The 18,579-nt window shown below is 32.0% G+C and overlaps 15 non-coding genes across 15 annotated transcripts; all 15 read right to left on the bottom strand.

The window, feature by feature from the left end:
* Window positions 1-513: 513 nt before the first annotated feature.
* TRNAR-UCU (transfer RNA arginine (anticodon UCU)) lies at window positions 514-599 on the bottom strand. The gene is given in 2 exon segments: window positions 514-549; window positions 563-599. It is a non-coding gene; the product is annotated as a tRNA-Arg (tRNA).
* Window positions 600-1,391: 792 nt separating this feature from the next.
* TRNAR-UCU (transfer RNA arginine (anticodon UCU)) lies at window positions 1,392-1,477 on the bottom strand. The gene is given in 2 exon segments: window positions 1,392-1,427; window positions 1,441-1,477. It is a non-coding gene; the product is annotated as a tRNA-Arg (tRNA).
* Window positions 1,478-2,941: 1,464 nt separating this feature from the next.
* Window positions 2,942-3,027, bottom strand: TRNAR-UCU (transfer RNA arginine (anticodon UCU)). The gene is given in 2 exon segments: window positions 2,942-2,977; window positions 2,991-3,027. It is a non-coding gene; the product is annotated as a tRNA-Arg (tRNA).
* Window positions 3,028-3,815: 788 nt separating this feature from the next.
* Window positions 3,816-3,901, bottom strand: TRNAR-UCU (transfer RNA arginine (anticodon UCU)). Its single transcript is given in 2 exon segments — window positions 3,816-3,851; window positions 3,865-3,901. It is a non-coding gene; the product is annotated as a tRNA-Arg (tRNA).
* Window positions 3,902-5,370: 1,469 nt separating this feature from the next.
* On the bottom strand, window positions 5,371-5,456 carry TRNAR-UCU (transfer RNA arginine (anticodon UCU)). The gene is given in 2 exon segments: window positions 5,371-5,406; window positions 5,420-5,456. It is a non-coding gene; the product is annotated as a tRNA-Arg (tRNA).
* Window positions 5,457-6,248: 792 nt separating this feature from the next.
* On the bottom strand, window positions 6,249-6,334 carry TRNAR-UCU (transfer RNA arginine (anticodon UCU)). The gene is given in 2 exon segments: window positions 6,249-6,284; window positions 6,298-6,334. It is a non-coding gene; the product is annotated as a tRNA-Arg (tRNA).
* A 1,468-nt stretch (window positions 6,335-7,802) lies between these two features.
* On the bottom strand, window positions 7,803-7,888 carry TRNAR-UCU (transfer RNA arginine (anticodon UCU)). Its single transcript is given in 2 exon segments — window positions 7,803-7,838; window positions 7,852-7,888. It is a non-coding gene; the product is annotated as a tRNA-Arg (tRNA).
* Window positions 7,889-8,976: 1,088 nt separating this feature from the next.
* TRNAR-UCU (transfer RNA arginine (anticodon UCU)) lies at window positions 8,977-9,062 on the bottom strand. Its single transcript is given in 2 exon segments — window positions 8,977-9,012; window positions 9,026-9,062. It is a non-coding gene; the product is annotated as a tRNA-Arg (tRNA).
* A 1,669-nt stretch (window positions 9,063-10,731) lies between these two features.
* TRNAR-UCU (transfer RNA arginine (anticodon UCU)) lies at window positions 10,732-10,817 on the bottom strand. Its single transcript is given in 2 exon segments — window positions 10,732-10,767; window positions 10,781-10,817. It is a non-coding gene; the product is annotated as a tRNA-Arg (tRNA).
* Window positions 10,818-11,609: 792 nt separating this feature from the next.
* Window positions 11,610-11,695, bottom strand: TRNAR-UCU (transfer RNA arginine (anticodon UCU)). The gene is given in 2 exon segments: window positions 11,610-11,645; window positions 11,659-11,695. It is a non-coding gene; the product is annotated as a tRNA-Arg (tRNA).
* Window positions 11,696-12,485: 790 nt separating this feature from the next.
* TRNAR-UCU (transfer RNA arginine (anticodon UCU)) lies at window positions 12,486-12,571 on the bottom strand. The gene is given in 2 exon segments: window positions 12,486-12,521; window positions 12,535-12,571. It is a non-coding gene; the product is annotated as a tRNA-Arg (tRNA).
* A 792-nt stretch (window positions 12,572-13,363) lies between these two features.
* TRNAR-UCU (transfer RNA arginine (anticodon UCU)) lies at window positions 13,364-13,449 on the bottom strand. Its single transcript is given in 2 exon segments — window positions 13,364-13,399; window positions 13,413-13,449. It is a non-coding gene; the product is annotated as a tRNA-Arg (tRNA).
* A 1,468-nt stretch (window positions 13,450-14,917) lies between these two features.
* Window positions 14,918-15,003, bottom strand: TRNAR-UCU (transfer RNA arginine (anticodon UCU)). The gene is given in 2 exon segments: window positions 14,918-14,953; window positions 14,967-15,003. It is a non-coding gene; the product is annotated as a tRNA-Arg (tRNA).
* Window positions 15,004-16,672: 1,669 nt separating this feature from the next.
* TRNAR-UCU (transfer RNA arginine (anticodon UCU)) lies at window positions 16,673-16,759 on the bottom strand. The gene is given in 2 exon segments: window positions 16,673-16,708; window positions 16,722-16,759. It is a non-coding gene; the product is annotated as a tRNA-Arg (tRNA).
* Window positions 16,760-17,551: 792 nt separating this feature from the next.
* Window positions 17,552-17,637, bottom strand: TRNAR-UCU (transfer RNA arginine (anticodon UCU)). The gene is given in 2 exon segments: window positions 17,552-17,587; window positions 17,601-17,637. It is a non-coding gene; the product is annotated as a tRNA-Arg (tRNA).
* Between the last annotated feature and the right edge of the window lie 942 nt (window positions 17,638-18,579).

Below are 18,579 nucleotides of genomic sequence, written 5' to 3'. Positions count from 1 at the left end.
TTTAAATTCTTTAGATACAAAACTCTTCTCCAATTAAAACAAGCCTCCAATCTTTGAATCTTTATCTTATCTAGACATTTACATTCGCCACTTTGTGCTAAAGAGTGTTTTTTAGCAGCTTCCTCTACATTCTTTTCTTTGATCATTTTAAAATCTGATTTACATTTGGAAATTCAGGTATTCTAAAATATGACATCAAGATGTTCAGTAATTTTAGAACCAGCAGAGAAAAACTCAGCGTTAGCATTTTCTCGACTCTCTCTGTGTTCTAGACACACATAACAAATCTACATGAAGAATGAATTTTAAAACAGGATGGAAAAGCAGCATTTTAAAAGTTCACAAAACTGGGTTGCCTTCTTAGTCTTCTCTAGAAAGGGGAGCCCTAGCGATTTTTGAATTCTACAAAAATGCTCTAAAGGATAATAATAAATCATATATTAGATCATTTCTTACTCTTTATTATCTTATGGGTATTATATAGGACTTTCGCATCAGACACCAAACAAAATCTGACTCTGGCGGGACTCGAACCCACAACCTTTGAATGCCTACACTTTTCTAGAAGTCCAATGCGCTATCCATTGCGCCACAGAGCCTGAAACTGAAAAAAATTGTTTGGAACTTCAGTGTGGCTAAAACTAATAAGAGAAAGAATAGTAAAAATGGAAATCACTGTAAAAGCAATCTTTCAAGATTTGAGAGCAGATTTTCACAAAATATTTACATTTTAGTAAAGACAAAAATTTCAAGCCAATTTTCTGGACATATCTTATGGCATACATTATGATTTCAGGAGGCAAATAAACTTTTTTGGAAAATATTTCCGTTTTTTTCAATTCCACTTTTAAAGAATACTGAAGATAATGGATAAAGGTTTAAATTCTTTAGATACAAAACTCTTCTCCAATTGAAACAAGCCTCCAATCTTTGAATCTTTATCTTATCTAGACATTTACATTTGCCACTTTGTGCTAAAGAGTGTTTTTTTAGCAGCTTCCTCTACATTCTTTTCTTTGATCATTTTAAAATCTGATTTACATTTGGAAATTCAAGTATTCTAAAATATAACATCAAGATGTTCAATAATTTTAGAACCAGCAGAGAAAAACTCAGCGTTAGCATTTTCTCGACTCTCTCTGTGTTCTAGACACACATAACAAATCTACATGAAGAATGAATTTCAAAACAGGATGGAAAAGCAGCATTTTAAAAGTTCACAAAACTGGGTTTCCTTCTTAGTCTTTTCTAGAAAGGGGAGCCCTAGCGATTTTTGAATTCTAAAAAAATGCTCTAAAGGATAATAATAAATCATATCTTAGATCATTTCTTACTCTTTATTATCTTATGGGTATTATATAGGACTTTCGCATCAGACACCAAACAAAAGCTGACTCTGGCGGGACTCGAACCCACAACCTTTGAATGCCTACACTTTCCTAGAAGTCCAATGCGCTATCCATTGCGCCACAGAGCCTGAAACTGAAAAAAATTGTTTGGAACTTCAGTGTGGCTAAAACTAATTAGAGAAAGAATAGTAAAAATGGAAATCACTCTAAAAGCAATCTTTCAAGATTTGAGAGGAGATTTTCACAAAATATTTACATTTTAGTAAAGACAAAAATTTCAAGCCAATTTTCTGGACATATCTTATGGCATACATTATGATTTCAGGAGGCAAATAAACTTTTTTGGAAAATATTTCCGTTTTTTTCAATTCCACTTTTAAAGAATACTGAAGATATTGGATAAAGGTTTAAATTCTTTAGATACAAAACTCTTCTCCAATTAAAACAAGCCTCCAATCTTTGAATCTTTATCTTATCTAGACATTTACATTCGCCACTTTGTGCTAAAGAGTGTTTTTTTAGCAGCTTCCTCTACATTCTTTGATCATTTTAAAATCTGATTTACATTTGGAAATTCAGGTATTCTAAAATATAACATCAAGATGTTCAATAATTTTAGAACCAGCAGAGAAAAACTCAGCGTTAGCATTTTCTCGACTCTCTCTGTGTTCTAGACACACATAACAAATCTACATGAAGAATGAATTTCAAAACAGGATGGAAAAGCAGCATTTTAAAAGTTCACAAAAATGGGTTGCCTTCTTAGTCTTTTCTAGAAAGGGGAGCCCTAGCGATTTTTGAATTCTACAAAAATGCTCTAAAGGATAATAATAAATCATATATTAGATCATTTCTTACTCTTTATTATCTTATGGGTATTATATAGGACTTGTTTATATTATATTAGGAGCTTGTTTTAATTGGAGAAGAGTTTTGTATCTAAAGAATTTAAACCTTTATCCATTATCTTCAGTATTCTTTAAAAGTGGAATTGAAAAAAACGGAAATATTTTCCAAAAAAGTTTATTTGCCTCCTGAAATCATAATGTATGCCATAAGATATGTCCAGAAAATTGGCTTGAAATTTTTGTCTTTACTAAAATGTAAATATTTTGTGAAAATCTGCTCTCAAATCTTGAAAGATTGCTTTTAGAGTGATTTCCATTTTTACTATTCTTTCTCTTATTAGTTTTAGCCACACTGAAGTTCCAAACATTTTTTTTTCAGTTTCAGGCTCTGTGGCGCAATGGATAGTGCATTGGACTTCTAGGAAAGTGTAGGCATTCAAAGGTTTGGAACCAGCAGAGAAAAACTCAGCATTAGCATTTTCTCGACTCTCTCTGTGTTCTAGACACACATAACAAATCTACATGAAGAATGAATTTCAAAACAGGATGGAAAAGCAGCATTTTAAAAGTTCACAAAACTGGGTTGCCTTCTTAGTCTTTTCTAGAAAGGGGAGCCCTAGCGATTTTTGAATTCTACAAAAATGCTCTAAAGGATAATAATAAATCATATATTAGATCATTTCTTACTCTTTATTATCTTATGGGTATTATATAGGACTTTCGCATCAGACACCAAACAAAAGCTGACTCTGGCGGGACCCGAACCCACAACCTTTGAATGCCTACACTTTCCTAGAAGTCCAATGCGCTATCCATTGCGCCACAGAGCCTGAAACTGAAAAAAATTGTTTGGAACTTCAGTGTGGCTAAAACTAATAAGAGAAAGAATAGTAAAAATGGAAATCACTCTAAAAGCAATCTTTCAAGATTTGAGAGCAGATTTTCACAAAATATTTACATTTTAGTAAAGACAAAAATTTCAAGCCAATTTTCTGGACATATCTTATGGCATACATTATGATTTCAGGAGGCAAATAAACTTTTTTGGAAAATATTTCCGTTTTTTTCAATTCCACTTTTAAAGAATACTGAAGATAATGGATAAAGGTTTAAATTCTTTAGATACAAAACTGTTCTCCAATTAAAACAAGCCTCCAGTCTTTGAATCTTTATCTTATCTAGACATTTACATTCGCCACTTTGTGCTAAATTTGGGTTTTTTTAGCAGCTTCCTCTACATTCTTTTCTTTGATCATTTTAAAATCTGATTTACATTTGGAAATTCAGGTATTCTAAAATATAACATCAAGATGTTCAATAATTTTAGAACCAGCAGAGAAAAACTCAGCGTTAGCATTTTCTCGACTCTCTCTGTGTTCTAGACACACATAACAAATCTACATGAAGAATGAATTTCAAGGATGGAAAAGCAGCATTTTAAAAGTTCACAAAACTGGGTTGCCTTCTTAGTCTTTTCTAGAAAGGGGAGCCCTAGCAATTTTTGAATTCTACAAAAATGCTCTAAAGGATAATAATAAATCATATATTAGATCATTTCTACTCTTTATTATCTTATGGGTATTATATAGGACTTTCGCATCAGACACCAAACAAAAGCTGACTCTGGCGGGACTCGAACCCACAACCTTTGAATGCCTACACTTTCCTAGAAGTCCAATGCGCTATCCATTGCGCCACAGAGCCTGAAACTGAAAAAAGTTGTTTGGAACTTCAGTGTGGCTAAAACTAATAAGAGAAAGAATAGTAAAAATGGAAATCACTCTAAAAGCAATCTTTCAAGATTTGAGAGGAGATTTTCACAAAATATTTACATTTTAATAAAGACAAAAATTTCAAGCCAATTTTCTGGACATATCTTATGGCATACATTATGATTTCAGGAGGCAAATAAACTTTTTTGGAAAATATTTCCGGTTTTTTCAATTCCACTTTTAAAGAATACTGAAGATAATGGATAAAGGTTTAAATTCTTTAGATACAAAACTCTTCTCCAATTAAAACAAGCCTCCAATCTTTGAATCTTTATCTTATCTAGACATTTACATTCGCCACTTTGTGCTAAAGAGTGTTTTTTTAGCAGCTTCTTCTACATTCTTTTCTTTGATCATTTTAAAATCTGATTTACATTTAGAAATTCAGGTATTCTAAAATATAACATCAAGATGTTCAATAATTTTAGAACCGGCAGAGAAAAACTCAGCGTTAGCATTTTCTTGACTCTCTCTGTGTTCTAGACACACATAACAAATCTACATGAAGAATGAATTTCAAAGCAGGATGGAAAAGCAGCATTTTAAAAGTTCACAAAACTGGGTTGCCTTCTTAGTCTTTTCTAGAAAGGGGAGCCCTAGCGATTTTTGAATTCTACAAAAATGCTCTAAAGGATAATAATAAATCATATATTAAATCATTTCTTACTCTTTATTATCTTATGGGTATTATATAGGACTTGTTTATATTATATTAGGAGCTTGTTTTAATTGGAGAAGAATTTTGTATCTAAAGAATTTAAACCTTTATCCATTATCTTCAGTATTCTTTAAAAGTGGAATTGAAAAAAACGGAAATATTTTCCAAAAAAGTTTATTTGCCTCCTGAAATCATAATGTATGCCATAAGATATGTCCAGAAAATTGGCTTGAAATTTTTGTCTTTACTAAAATGTAAATATTTTGTGAAAATCTGCTCTCAAATCTTGAAAGATTGCTTTTAGAGTGATTTCTATTTTTACTATTCTTTCTCTTATTAGTTTTAGCCACACTGAAGTTCCAAACATTTTTTTTTCAGTTTCAGGCTCTGTGGCGCAATGGATAGCGCATTAGACTTCTAGGAAAGTGTAGGCATTCAAAGGTTTAGAACCAGCAGAGAAAAACTCAGCATTAGCATTTTCTCGACTCTCTCTGTGTTCTAGACACACATAACAAATCTACATGAAGAATGAATTTCAAAACAGGAGGGAAAAGCAGCATTTTAAAAGTTCACAAAACTGGGTTGCCTTCTTAGTCTTTTCTAGAAAGTTGAGCCCTAGCGATTTTTGAATTCCACAAAAATGCTCTAAAGGATAATAATAAATCATATATTAGATCATTTCTTACTCTTTATTATCTTATGGGTATTATATAGGACTTTCGCATCAGACACCAAACAAAAGCTGACTCTGGCGGGACTCGAACCCACAACCTTTGAATGCCTACACTTTCCTAGAAGTCCAATGCGCTATCCATTGCGCCACAGAGCCAGAAACTGAAAAAAATTGCTTGGAACTTCAGTGTGGCTAAAACTAATAAGAGAAAGAATAGTAAAAATGGAAATCACTCTAAAAGCAATCTTTCAAGATTTGAGAGCAGATTTTCACAAAATATTTACATTTTAGTAAAGACAAAAATTTTAAGCCAAGTTTCTGGACATATCTTATGGCATACATTATGATTTCAGGAGGCAAATAAACTTTTTTGGAAAATATTTCCGTTTTTTTCAATTCCACTTTTAAAGAATACTGAAGATAATGGATAAAGGTTTAAATTCTTTAGATACAAAACTCTTCTCCAATTAAAACAAGCCTCCAATCTTTGAATCTTTATCTTATCTAGACATTTACATTCGCCACTTTGCGCTAAAGAGTGTTTTTTTAGCAGCTTCCTCTACATTCTTTTCTTTGCTCATTTTAAAATCTGATTTACATTTGGAAATTCAGGTATTCTAAAATATAACATCAAGATGTTCAATAATTTTAGAACCAGCAGAGAAAAACTCAGCGTTAGCATTTTCTCGACTCTCTCTGTGTTCTAGACACACATAACAAATCTACATGAAGAATGAATTTCAAAACAGGATGGAAAAGCAGCATTTTAAAAGTTCACAAAACTGGGTTGCCTTCTTAGTCTTTTCTAGAAAGGGGAGCCGTAGCGATTTTTGAATTCTACAAAAATGCTCTAAAGGATAATAATAAATCATATATTAGATCATTTCTTACTCTTTATTATCTTATGGGTATTATATAGGACTTTCGCATCAGACACCAAACAAAAGCTGACTCTGGCGGGACTCGAACCCACAACCTTTGAATGCCTACACTTTCCTAGAAGTCCAATGCGCTATCCATTGCGCCACAGAGCCTGAAACTGAAAAAAATTGTTTGGAACTTCAGTGTGGCCAAAACTAATAAGAGAAAGAATAGTAAAAATGGAAATCACTCTAAAAGCAATCTTTCAAGATTTGAGAGCAGATTTTCACAAAATATTTACATTTTAGTAAAGACAAAAATTTCAAGCCAAGTTTCTGGACATATCTTATGGCATACATTATGATTTCAGGAGGCAAATAAACTTTTTTGGAAAATATTTCCGTTTTTTTCAATTCTACTTTTAAAGAATACTGAAGATAATGGATAAAGGTTTAAATTCTTTAGATACAAAACTCTTCTCCAATTAAAACAAGCCTCCAATCTTTGAATCTTTATCTTATCTAGACATTTACATTCGCCACTTTGTGCTAAAGAGTGTTTTTTTAGCAGCTTCTTCTACATTCTTTTCTTTGATCATTTTAAAATCTGATTTACATTTAGAAATTCAGGTATTCTAAAATATAACATCAAGATGTTTAATAATTTTAGAACCAGCAGAGAAAAACTCAGCGTTAGCATTTTCTCGACTCTCTCTGTGTTCTAGACACACATAACAAATCTACATGAAGAATGAATTTCAAAGCAGGATGGAAAAGCAGCATTTTAAAAGTTCACAAAACTGGGTTGCCTTCTTAGTCTTTTCTAGAAAGGGTAGCCCTAGCGATTTTTGAATTCTACAAAAATGCTCTAAAGGATAATAATAAATCATATATTAAATCATTTCTTACTCTTTATTATCTTATGGGTATTATATAGGACTTGTTTATATTATATTAGGAGCTTGTTTTAATTGGAGAAGAGTTTTGTATCTAAAGAATTTAAACCTTTATCCATTATCTTCAGTATTCTTTAAAAGTGGAATTGAAAAAAACGGAAATATTTTCCAAAAAAGTTTATTTGCCTCCTGAAATCATAATGTATGCCATAAGATATGTCCAGAAAATTGGCTTGAAATTTTTGTCTTTACTAAAATGTAAATATTTTGTGAAAATCTGCTCTCAAATCTTGAAAGATTGCTTTTAGAGTGATTTCTATTTTTACTATTCTTTCTCTTATTAGTTTTAGCCACACTGAAGTTCCAAACATTTTTTTTCAGTTTCAGGCTCTGTGGCGCAATGGATAGCGCATTAGACTTCTAGGAAAGTGTAGGCATTCAAAGGTTTAGAACCAGCAGAGAAAAACTCAGCATTAGCATTTTCTCGACTCTCTCTGTGTTCTAGACACACATAACAAATCTACATGAAGAATGAATTTCAAAACAGGATGGAAAAGAAGCATTTTAAAAGTTCACAAAACTGGGTTGCCTTCTTAGTCTTTTCTAGAAAGTTGAGCCCTAGCGATTTTTGAATTCCACAAAAATGCTCTAAAGGATAATAATAAATCATATATTAGATCATTTCTTACTCTTTATTATCTTATGGGTATTATATAGGACTTTCGCATCAGACACCAAACAAAAGCTGACTCTGGCGGGACTCGAACCCACAACCTTTGAATGCCTACACTTTCCTAGAAGTCCAATGCGCTATCTATTGCGCCACAGAGCCAGAAACTGAAAAAAATTGTTTGGAACTTCAGTGTGGCTAAAACTAATAAGAGAAAGAATAGTAAAAATGGAAATCACTCTAAAAACAATCTTTCAAGATTTGAGAGCAGATTTTCACAAAATATTTACATTTTAGTAAAGACAAAAATTTCAAGCCAAGTTTCTGGACATATCTTATGGCATACATTATTATTATTATTATTATTTATTATTATAGCGCCATTTATTCCATGGCGCTTTACAAGTGAAAGAGGGTATACGTACAACAATCATTAACAGTACAAGACAGACTGGTATAGGAGGAGAGAGAACCCTGCCCGCGAGGGCTCACAGTCTACAGGGAATGGGTGATGGTACAATAGGTGAGGACAGAGCTGGTTGCGCAGTGGTCTACTGGGCTGAGGGCTATTGTAGGTTGTAGGCTTGTTGGAAGAGGTGGGTCTTGAGGTTCCTCTTGAAGCTTTCCACGGTAGGGGAGAGTCTGATGATTTCAGGAGGCAAATAAACTTTTTTGGAAAATATTTCTGTTTTTTTCAATTCCACTTTTAAAGAATACTGAAGATAATGGATAAAGGTTTAAATTCTTTAGATACAAAACTCTTCTCCAATTAAAAGAAGCCTCCAATCTTTGAATCTTTATCTTATCTAGACATTTACATTCACCACTTTGCGCTAAAGAGTGTTTTTTTAGCAGCTTCCTCTACATTCTTTTCTTTGATCATTTTAAAATCTGATTTACATTTGGAAATTCAGGTATTCTAAAATATAACATCAAGATGTTCAATAATTTTAGAACCAGCAGAGAAAAACTCAGCGTTAGCATTTTCTCGACTCTCTCTGTGTTCTAGACACACATAACAAATCTACATGAAGAATGAATTTCAAAACAGGATGGAAAAGCAGCATTTTAAAAGTTCACAAAACTGGGTTGCCTTCTTAGTCTTTTCTAGAAAGGGGAGCCCTAGTGATTTTTGAATTCTACAAAAATGCTCTAAAGAATAATAATAAATCATATATTAGATCATTTCTTACTCTTTATTATCTTATGGGTATTATATAGGACTTTCGCATCAGACACCAAACAAAAGCTGACTCTGGCGGGACTCGAACCCACAACCTTTGAATGACTACACATTCCTAGAAGTCCAATGCGCTATCCATTGCGCCACAGAGCCTGAAACTGAAAAAAATTGTTTGGAACTTCAGTGTGGCTAAAACTAATAAGAGAAAGAATAGTAAAAATGGAAATCACTCTAAAAGCAATCTTTCAAGATTTGAGAGCAGATTTTCACAAAATATTTACATTTTAGTAAAGACAAAAATTTCAAGCCAAGTTTCTGGACATATCTTATGGCATACATTATGATTTCAGGAGGCAAATAAACTTTTTTGGAAAATATTTCTGTTTTTTTCAATTCCACTTTTAAAGAATACTGAAGATAATGGATAAAGGTTTAAATTCTTTAGATACAAAACTCTTCTCCAATTAAAACAAGCCTCCAATCTTTGAATCTTTATCTTATCTAGACATTTACATTCGCCACTTTGTGCTAAAGAGTGTTTTTTTAGCAGCTTCCTCTACATTCTTTTCTTTGATCATTTTAAAATCTGATTTACATTTGGAAATTCAGGTATTCTAAAATATAACATCAAGATGTTCAATAATTTTAGAACCAGCAGAGAAAAACTCAGCGTTAGCATTTTCTCGACTCTCTCTGTGTTCTAGACACACATAACAAATCTACATGAAGAATGAATTTCAAAACAGGATGGAAAAGCAGCATTTTAAAAGTTCACAAAACTGGGTTGCCTTCTTAGTCTTTTCTAGAAAGGGGAGCCCTAGTGATTTTTGAATTCTACAAAAATGCTCTAAAGGATAATAATAAATCATATATTAGATAATTTCTTAATATTTATTATCTTATGGGTATTATATAGGATTTTCGCATCAGACACCAAACAAAAGCTGACTCTGGCAGGACTCGAACCCACAATCTTTGAATGCCTACACTTTCCTAGAATTCCAATGCGCTATCCATTGCGCCACAGAGCCTGAAACTGAAAAGAAATGTTTGGAACTTCAGTGTGGCTAAAACTAATAAGAGAAAGAATAGTAAAAATGGAAATCACTCTAAAAGCAATCTTTCAAGATTTGAGAGCAGATTTTCACAAAATATTTACATTTTAGTAAAGACAAAAATTTCAAGCCAATTTTCTGGACATATCTTATGGCATACATTATGATTTCAGGAGGCAAATACATTTTTTGGAAAATATTTCCGTTTTTTTCAATTCCACTTTTAAAGAATACTGAAGATAATGGATAAAGGTTTAAATTCTTTAGATACAAAACTCTTCTCCAATTAAAACAAGCCTCCAATCTTTGAATCTTTATCTTATCTAGACATTTACATTCGCCACTTTGTGCTAAAGAGTGTTTTTTTAGCAGCTTCCTCTACATTCTTTTCTTTGATCATTTTAAAATCTGATTTACATTTGGAAATTCAGGTATTCTAAAATATAACATCAAGATGTTCAATAATTTTAGAACCAGCAGAGAAAAACTCAGCATTAGCATTTTCTCGACTCTCTCTGTGTTCTAGACACACATAACAAATCTACATGAAGAATGAATTTCAAAACAGGATGGAAAAGCAGCATTTTAAAAGTTCACAAAACTGGGTTTCCTTCTTAGTCTTTTCTAGAAAGGGGAGCCCTAGCGATTTTTGAATTCTGCAAAAATGCTCTAAAGGATAATAATAAATCATATATTAGATCATTTCTTATTCTTTATTATCTTATGGGTATTATATAGGACTTTCGCATCAGACACCAAACAAAAGCTGACTCTGGCGGGACTCGAACCCACAACCTTTGAATGCCTACACTTTCCTAGAAGTCCAATGTGCTATCCATTGCGCCACAGAGCCTGAAACTGAAAAAAATTGTTTGGAACTTCAGTGTGGCTAAAACTAATAAGAGAAAGAATAGTAAAAATGGAAATCACTCTAAAAGCAATCTTTCAAGATTTGAGAGCAGATTTTCACAAAATATTTACATTTTAGTAAAGACAAAAATTTCAAGCCAATTTTCTGGACATATCTTATGGCATACATTATGATTTCAGGAGGCAAATAAACTTTTTTGGAAAATATTTCCGTTTTTTTCAATTCCACTTTTAAAGAATACTGAAGATAATGGATAAAGGTTTAAATTCTTTAGATACAAAACTCTTCTTCAATTAAAACAAGCCTCCAATCTTTGAATCTTTATCTTATCTAGACATTTACATTCGCCACTTTGTGCTAAAGAGTGTTTTTTTAGCAGCTTCCTCTACATTCTTTTCTTTGATCATTTTAAAATCTGATTTACATTTGGAAATTCAGGTATTCTAAAATATAACATCAAGATGTTCAATAATTTTAGAACCAGCAGAGAAAAACTCAGCGTTAGCATTTTCTCGACTCTCTCTGTGTTCTAGACACACATAATAAATCTACATGAAGAATGAATTTCAAAACAGGATGGAAAAGCAGCATTTTAAAAGTTCACAAAACTGGGTTTCCTTCTTAGTCTTTTCTAGAAAGGGGAGCCCTAGCGATTTTTGAATTCTACAAAAATGCTCTAAAGGATAATAATAAATCATATATTAGATCATTTCTTATTCTTTATTATCTTATGGGTATTATATAGGACTTTCGCATCAGACACCAAACAAAAGCTGACTCTGGCGGGACTTGAACCCACAACCTTTGAATGCCTACACTTTCCTAGAAGTCCAATGTGCTATCCATTGCGCCACAGAGCCTGAAACTGAAAAAAATTGTTTGGAACTTCAGTGTGGCTAAAACTAATAAGAGAAAGAATAGTAAAAATGGAAATCACTCTAAAAGCAATCTTTCAAGATTTGAGAGCAGATTTTCACAAAATATTTACATTTTAGTAAAGACAAAAATTTCAAGCCAATTTTCTGGACATATCTTATGGCATACATTATGATTTCAGGAGGCAAATAAACTTTTTTGGAAAATATTTCCGTTTTTTTCAATTCCACTTTTAAAGAATACTGAAGATAATGGATAAAGGTTTAAATTCTTTAGATACAAAACTCTTCTTCAATTAAAACAAGCCTCCAATCTTTGAATCTTTATCTTATCTAGACATTTACATTCGCCACTTTGTGCTAAAGAGTGTTTTTTTAGCAGCTTCCTCTACATTCTTTTCTTTGATCATTTTAAAATCTGATTTACATTTGGAAATTCAGGTATTCTAAAATATAACATCAAGATGTTCAATAATTTTAGAACCAGCAGAGAAAAACTCAGCGTTAGCATTTTCTCGACTCTCTCTGTGTTCTAGACACATAACAAATCTACATGAAGAATGAATTTCAAAACAGGATGGAAAAGCAGCATTTTAAAAGTTCACAAAACTGGGTTGCCTTCTTAGTCTTTTCTAGAAAGGGGAGCCCTAGCGATTTTTGAATTCTACAAAAATGCTCTAAAGGATAATAATAAATCATATATTAGATCATTTCTTACTCTTTATTATCTTATGGGTATTATATAGGACTTTCGCATCGGACACCAAACAAAAGCTGACTCTGGCGGGACTCGAACCCACAACCTTTGAATACCTACACTTTCCTAGAAGTCCAATGCGCTATCCATTGCGCCACAGAGCCTGAAACTGAAAAAAATTGTTTGGAACTTCAGTGTGGCTAAAACTAATAAGAGAAAGAATAGTAAAAATGGAAATCACTCTAAAAGCAATCTTTCAAGATTTGAGAGCAGATTTTCACAAAATATTTACATTTTAGTAAAGACAAAAATTTCAAGCCAATTTTCTGGACATATCTTATGGCATACATTATGATTTCAGGAGGCAAATAAACTTTTTTGGAAAATATTTCCGTTTTTTTCAATTCCACTTTTAAAGAATACTGAAGATAATGGATAAAGGTTTAAATTCTTTAGATACAAAACTCTTCTCCAATTAAAACAAGCCTCCAATCTTTGAATCTTTATCTTATCTAGACATTTACATTCGCCACTTTGTGCTAAAGAGTGTTTTTTTAGCAGCTTCCTCTACATTCTTTTCTTTGATCATTTTAAAATCTGATTTACATTTGGAAATTCAGGTATTCTAAAATATAACATCAAGATGTTCAATAATTTTAGAACCAGCAGAGAAAAACTCAGCGTTAGCATTTTCTCGACTCTCTCTGTGTTCTAGACACACATAACAAATCTACATGAAGAATGAATTTCACAACAGGATGGAAAAGCAGTATTTTAAAAGTTCACAAAACTGGGTTGCCTTCTTAGTCTTTTCTAGAAAGGGGAGCCGTAGCGATTTTTGAATTCTACAAAAATGCTCTAAAGGATAATAATAAATCATATATTAGATCATTTCTTACTCTTTATTATCTTATGGGTATTATATAGGACTTTCGCATCAGACACCAAACAAAAGCTGACTCTGGCGGGACTCGAACCCACAACCTTTGAATGCCTACACTTTCCTAGAAGTCCAATGCGCTATCCATTGCGCCACAGAGCCTGAAACTGAAAAAAATTGTTTGGAACTTCAGTGTGGCTAAAACTAATAAGAGAAAGAATAGTAAAAATGGAAATCACTCTAAAAGCAATCTTTCAAGATTTGAGAGCAGATTTTCACAAAATATTTACATTTTAGTAAAGACAAAAATTTCAAGCCAAGTTTCTGGACATATCTTATGGCATACATTATGATTTCAGGAGGCAAATAAACTTTTTTGGAAAATATTTCCGTTTTTTTCAATTCCACTTTTAAAGAATACTGAAGATAATGGATAAAGGTTTAAATTCTTTAGATACAAAACTCTTCTCCAATTAAAACAAGCCTCCAATCTTTGAATCTTTATCTTATCTAGACATTTACATTCGCCACTTTGTGCTAAAGAGTGTTTTTTTAGCAGCTTCTTCTACATTCTTTTCTTTGATCATTTTAAAATCTGATTTACATTTAGAAATTCAGGTATTCTAAAATATAACATCAAGATGTTCAATAATTTTAGAACCAGCAGAGAAAAACTCAGCGTTAGCATTTTCTCGACTCTCTCTGTGTTCTAGACACACATAACAAATCTACATGAAGAATGAATTTCAAAGCAGGATGGAAAAGCAGCATTTTAAAAGTTCACAAAACTGGGTTGCCTTCTTAGTCTTTTCTAGAAAGGGGAGCCCTAGCGATTTTTGAATTCTACAAAAATGCTCTAAAGGATAATAATAAATCATATATTAAATCATTTCTTACTCTTTATTATCTTATGGGTATTATATAGGACTTGTTTATATTATATTAGGAGCTTGTTTTAATTGGAGAAGAGTTTTGTATCTAAAGAATTTAAACCTTTATCCATTATCTTCAGTATTCTTTAAAAGTGGAATTGAAAAAAACGGAAATATTTTCCAAAAAAGTTTATTTGCCAACTGAAATCATAATGTATGCCATAAGATATGTACAGAAAATTGGCTTGAAATTTTTGTCTTTACTAAAATGTAAATATTTTGTGAAAATCTGCTCTCAAATCTTGAAAGATTGCTTTTAGAGTGATTTCTATTTTTACTATTCTTTCTCTTATTAGTTTTAGCCACACTGAAGTTCCAAACATTTTTTTTCAGTTTCAGGCTCTGTGGCGCAATGGATAGTGCATTAGACTTCTAGGAAAGTGTAGGCATTCAAAGGTTTAGAACCAGCAGAGAAAAACTCAGCATTAGCATTTTCTCGACTCTCTCTGTGTTCTAGACACACATAACAAATCTACATGAAGAATGAATTTCAAAACAGGATGGAAAAGAAGCATTTTAAAAGTTCACAAAACTGGGTTGCCTTCTTAGTCTTTTCTAGAAAGTTGAGCCCTAGCGATTTTTGAATTCCACAGAAATGCTCTAAAGGATAATAATAAATCATATATTAGATCATTTCTTACTCTTTATTATCTTATGGGTATTATATAGGACTTTCGCATCAGACACCAAACAAAAGCTGACTCTGGCGGGACTCGAACCCACAACCTTTGAATGCCTACACTTTCCTAGAAGTCCAATGCGCTATCCATTGCGCCACAGAGCCAGAAACTGAAAAAAATTGTTTGGAACTTCAGTGTGGCTAAAACTAATAAGAGAAAGAATAGTAAAAATGGAAATCACTCTAAAAGCAATCTTTCAAGATTTGAGAGCAGATTTTCACAAAATATTTACATTTTAATAAAGACAAAAATTTCAAGCCAAGTTTCTGGACATATCTTATGGCATACATTATGATTTCAGGAGGCAAATAAACTTTTTTGGAAAATATTTCTGTTTTTTTCAATTCCACTTTTAAAGAATACTGAAGATAATGGATAAAGGTTTAAATTCTTTAGATACAAAACTCTTCTCCAATTAAAACAAGCCTCCAATCTTTGAATCTTTATCTTATCTAGACATTTACATTCGCCACTTTGTGCTAAAGAGTGTTTTTTTAGCAGCTTCCTCTACATTCTTTTCTTTGATCATTTTAAAATCTGATTTACATTTGGAAATTCAGGTATTCTAAAATATAACATCAAGATGTTCAATAATTTTAGAACCAGCAGAGAAAAACTCAGCATTAGCATTTTCTCGACTCTCTCTGTGTTCTAGACACACATAACAAATCTACATGAAGAATGAATTTCAAAACAGGATGGAAAAGCAGCATTTTAAAAGTTCACAAAACTGGGTTGCCTTCTTAGTCTGTTCTAGAAAGGGGAGCCCTAGTGATTTTTGAATTCTACAAAAATGCTCTAAAGGATAATAATAAATCATATATTAGATCATTTCTTAATCTTTATTATCTTATGGGTATTATATAGGATTTTCGCATCAGACACCAAACAAAAGCTGACTCTGGCAGGACTCGAACCCACAATCTTTGAATGCCTACACTTTCCTAGAATTCCAATGCGCTATCCATTGCGCCACAGAGCCTGAAACTGAAAAGAAATGTTTGGAACTTCAGTGTGGCTAAAACTAATAAGAGAAAGAATAGTAAAAATGGAAATCACTCTAAAAGCAATCTTTCAAGATTTGAGAGCAGATTTTCACAAAATATTTACATTTTAGTAAAGACAAAAATTTCAAGCCAATTTTCTGGACATATCTTATGGCATACATTATGATTTCAGGAGGCAAATACATTTTTTGGAAAATATTTCCGTTTTTTTCAATTCCACTTTTAAAGAATACTGAAGATAATGGATAAATGTTTAAATTCTTTAGATACAAAACTCTTCTCCAATTAAAACAAGCCTCCAATCTTTGAATCTTTATCTTATCTAGACATTTACATTCGCCACTTTGTGCTAAAGAGTGTTTTTTTAGCAGCTTCCTCTACATTCTTTTCTTTGATCATTTTAAAATCTGATTTACATTTGGAAATTCAGGTATTCTAAAATATAACATCAAGATGTTCAATAATTTTAGAACCAGCAGATAAAAACTCAGCGTTAGCATTTTCTCGACTCTCTCTGTGTTCTAGACACACATAACAAATCTACATGAAGAATGAATTTCAAAACAGGATGGAAAAGCAGCATTTTAAAAGTTCACAAAACTGGGTTTCCTTCTTAGTCTTTTCTAGAAAGGGGAGCCCTAGCGATTTTTGAATTCTACAAAAATGCTCTAAAGGATAATAATAAATCATATATTAGATCATTTCTTACTCTTTATTATCTTATGGGTATTATATAGGACGTTCGCATCGGACACCAAACAAAAGCTGACTCTGGCGGGACTCGAACCCACAACCTTTGAATACCTACACTTTCCTAGAAGTCCAATGCGCTTATCCATTGCGCCACAGAGCCTGAAACTGAAAAAAATTGTTTGGAACTTCAGTGTGGCTAAAACTAATAAGAGAAAGAATAGTAAAAATGGAAATCACTCTAAAAGCAATCTTTCAAGATTTGAGAGCAGATTTTCACAAAATATTTACATTTTAGTAAAGACAAAAATTTCAAGCCAATTTTCTGGACATATCTTATGGCATACATTATGATTTCAGGAGGCAAATAAACTTTTTTGGAAAATATTTCCGTTTTTTTCAATTCCACTTTTAAAGAATACTGAAGATAATGGATAAAGGTTTAAATTCTTTAGATACAAAACTCTTCTCCAATTAAAACAAGCCTCCAATCTTTGAATCTTTATCTTATCTAGACATTTACATTCGCCACTTTGTGCTAAAGAGTGTTTTTTTAGCAGCTTCCTCTACATTCTTTTCTTTGATCATTTTAAAATCTGATTTACATTTGGAAATTCAGGTATTCTAAAATATAACATCAAGATGTTCAATAATTTTAGAACCAGCAGAGAAAAACTCAGCGTTAGCATTTTCTCGACGCTCTCTGTGTTCTAGACACACATAACAAATCTACATGAAGAATGAATTTCACAACAGGATGGAAAAGCAGTATTTTAAAAGTTCACAAAACTGGGTTGCCTTCTTAGTCTTTTCTAGAAAGGGGAGCCGTAGCGATTTTTTAATTCTACAAAAATGCTCTAAAGGATAATAATAAATCATATATTAGATCATTTCTTACTCTTTATTATCTTATGGGTATTATATAGGACTTTCGCATCAGACACCAAACAAAAGCTGACTCTGGCGGGACTCGAACCCACAACCTTTGAATGTCTACACTTTCCTAGAAGTCCAATGCGCTATCCATTGCGCCACAGAGCCTGAAACTGAAAAAAATTGTTTGGAACTTCAGTGTGGCTAAAACTAATAAGAGAAAGAATAGTAAAAATGGAAATCACTCTAAAAGCAATCTTTCAAGATTTGAGAGCAGATTTTCACAAAATATTTACATTTTAGTAAAGACAAAAATTTCAAGCCAAGTTTCTGGACATATCTTATGGCATACATTATGATTTCAGGAGGCAAATAAACTTTTTTGGAAAATATTTCCGTTTTTTTCAATTCCACTTTTAAAGAATACTGAAAATAATGGATAAAGGTTTAAATTCTTTAGATACAAAACTCTTCTCCAATTAAAACAAGCCTCCAATCTTTGAATCTTTATCTTATCTAGACATTTACATTCGCCACTTTGTGCTAAAGAGTGTTTTTTTAGCAGCTTCTTCTACATTCTTTTCTTTGATCATTTTAAAATCTGATTTACATTTAGAAATTCAGGTATTCTAAAATATAACATCAAGATGTTCAATAATTTTAGAACCAGCAGAGAAAAACTCAGCGTTAGCATTTTCTCGACTCTCTCTGTGTTCTAGACACACATAACAAATCTACATGAAGAATGAATTTCAAAGCAGGATGGAAAAGCAGCATTTTAAAAGTTCACAAAACTGGGTTGCCTTCTTAGTCTTTTCTAGAAAGGGGAGCCCTAGCGATTTTTGAATTCTACAAAAATGCTCTAAAGGATAATAATAAATCATATATTAAATCATTTCTTACTCTTTATTATCTTATGGGTATTATATAGGACTTGTTTATATTATATTAGGAGCTTGTTTTAATTGGAGAAGAGTTTTGTATCTAAAGAATTTAAACCTTTATCCATTATCTTCAGTATTCTTTAAAAGTGGAATTGAAAAAAACGGAAATATTTTCCAAAAAAGTTTATTTGCCTCCTGAAATCATAATGTATGCCATAAGATATGT

Source organism: Anomaloglossus baeobatrachus, chromosome 3 (genome assembly GCF_048569485.1).
Source record: "Anomaloglossus baeobatrachus isolate aAnoBae1 chromosome 3, aAnoBae1.hap1, whole genome shotgun sequence".
Lineage (NCBI taxonomy): Eukaryota > Metazoa > Chordata > Amphibia > Anura > Aromobatidae > Anomaloglossus > Anomaloglossus baeobatrachus.
This window is presented reverse-complemented; position numbering and strand designations above follow the sequence as displayed.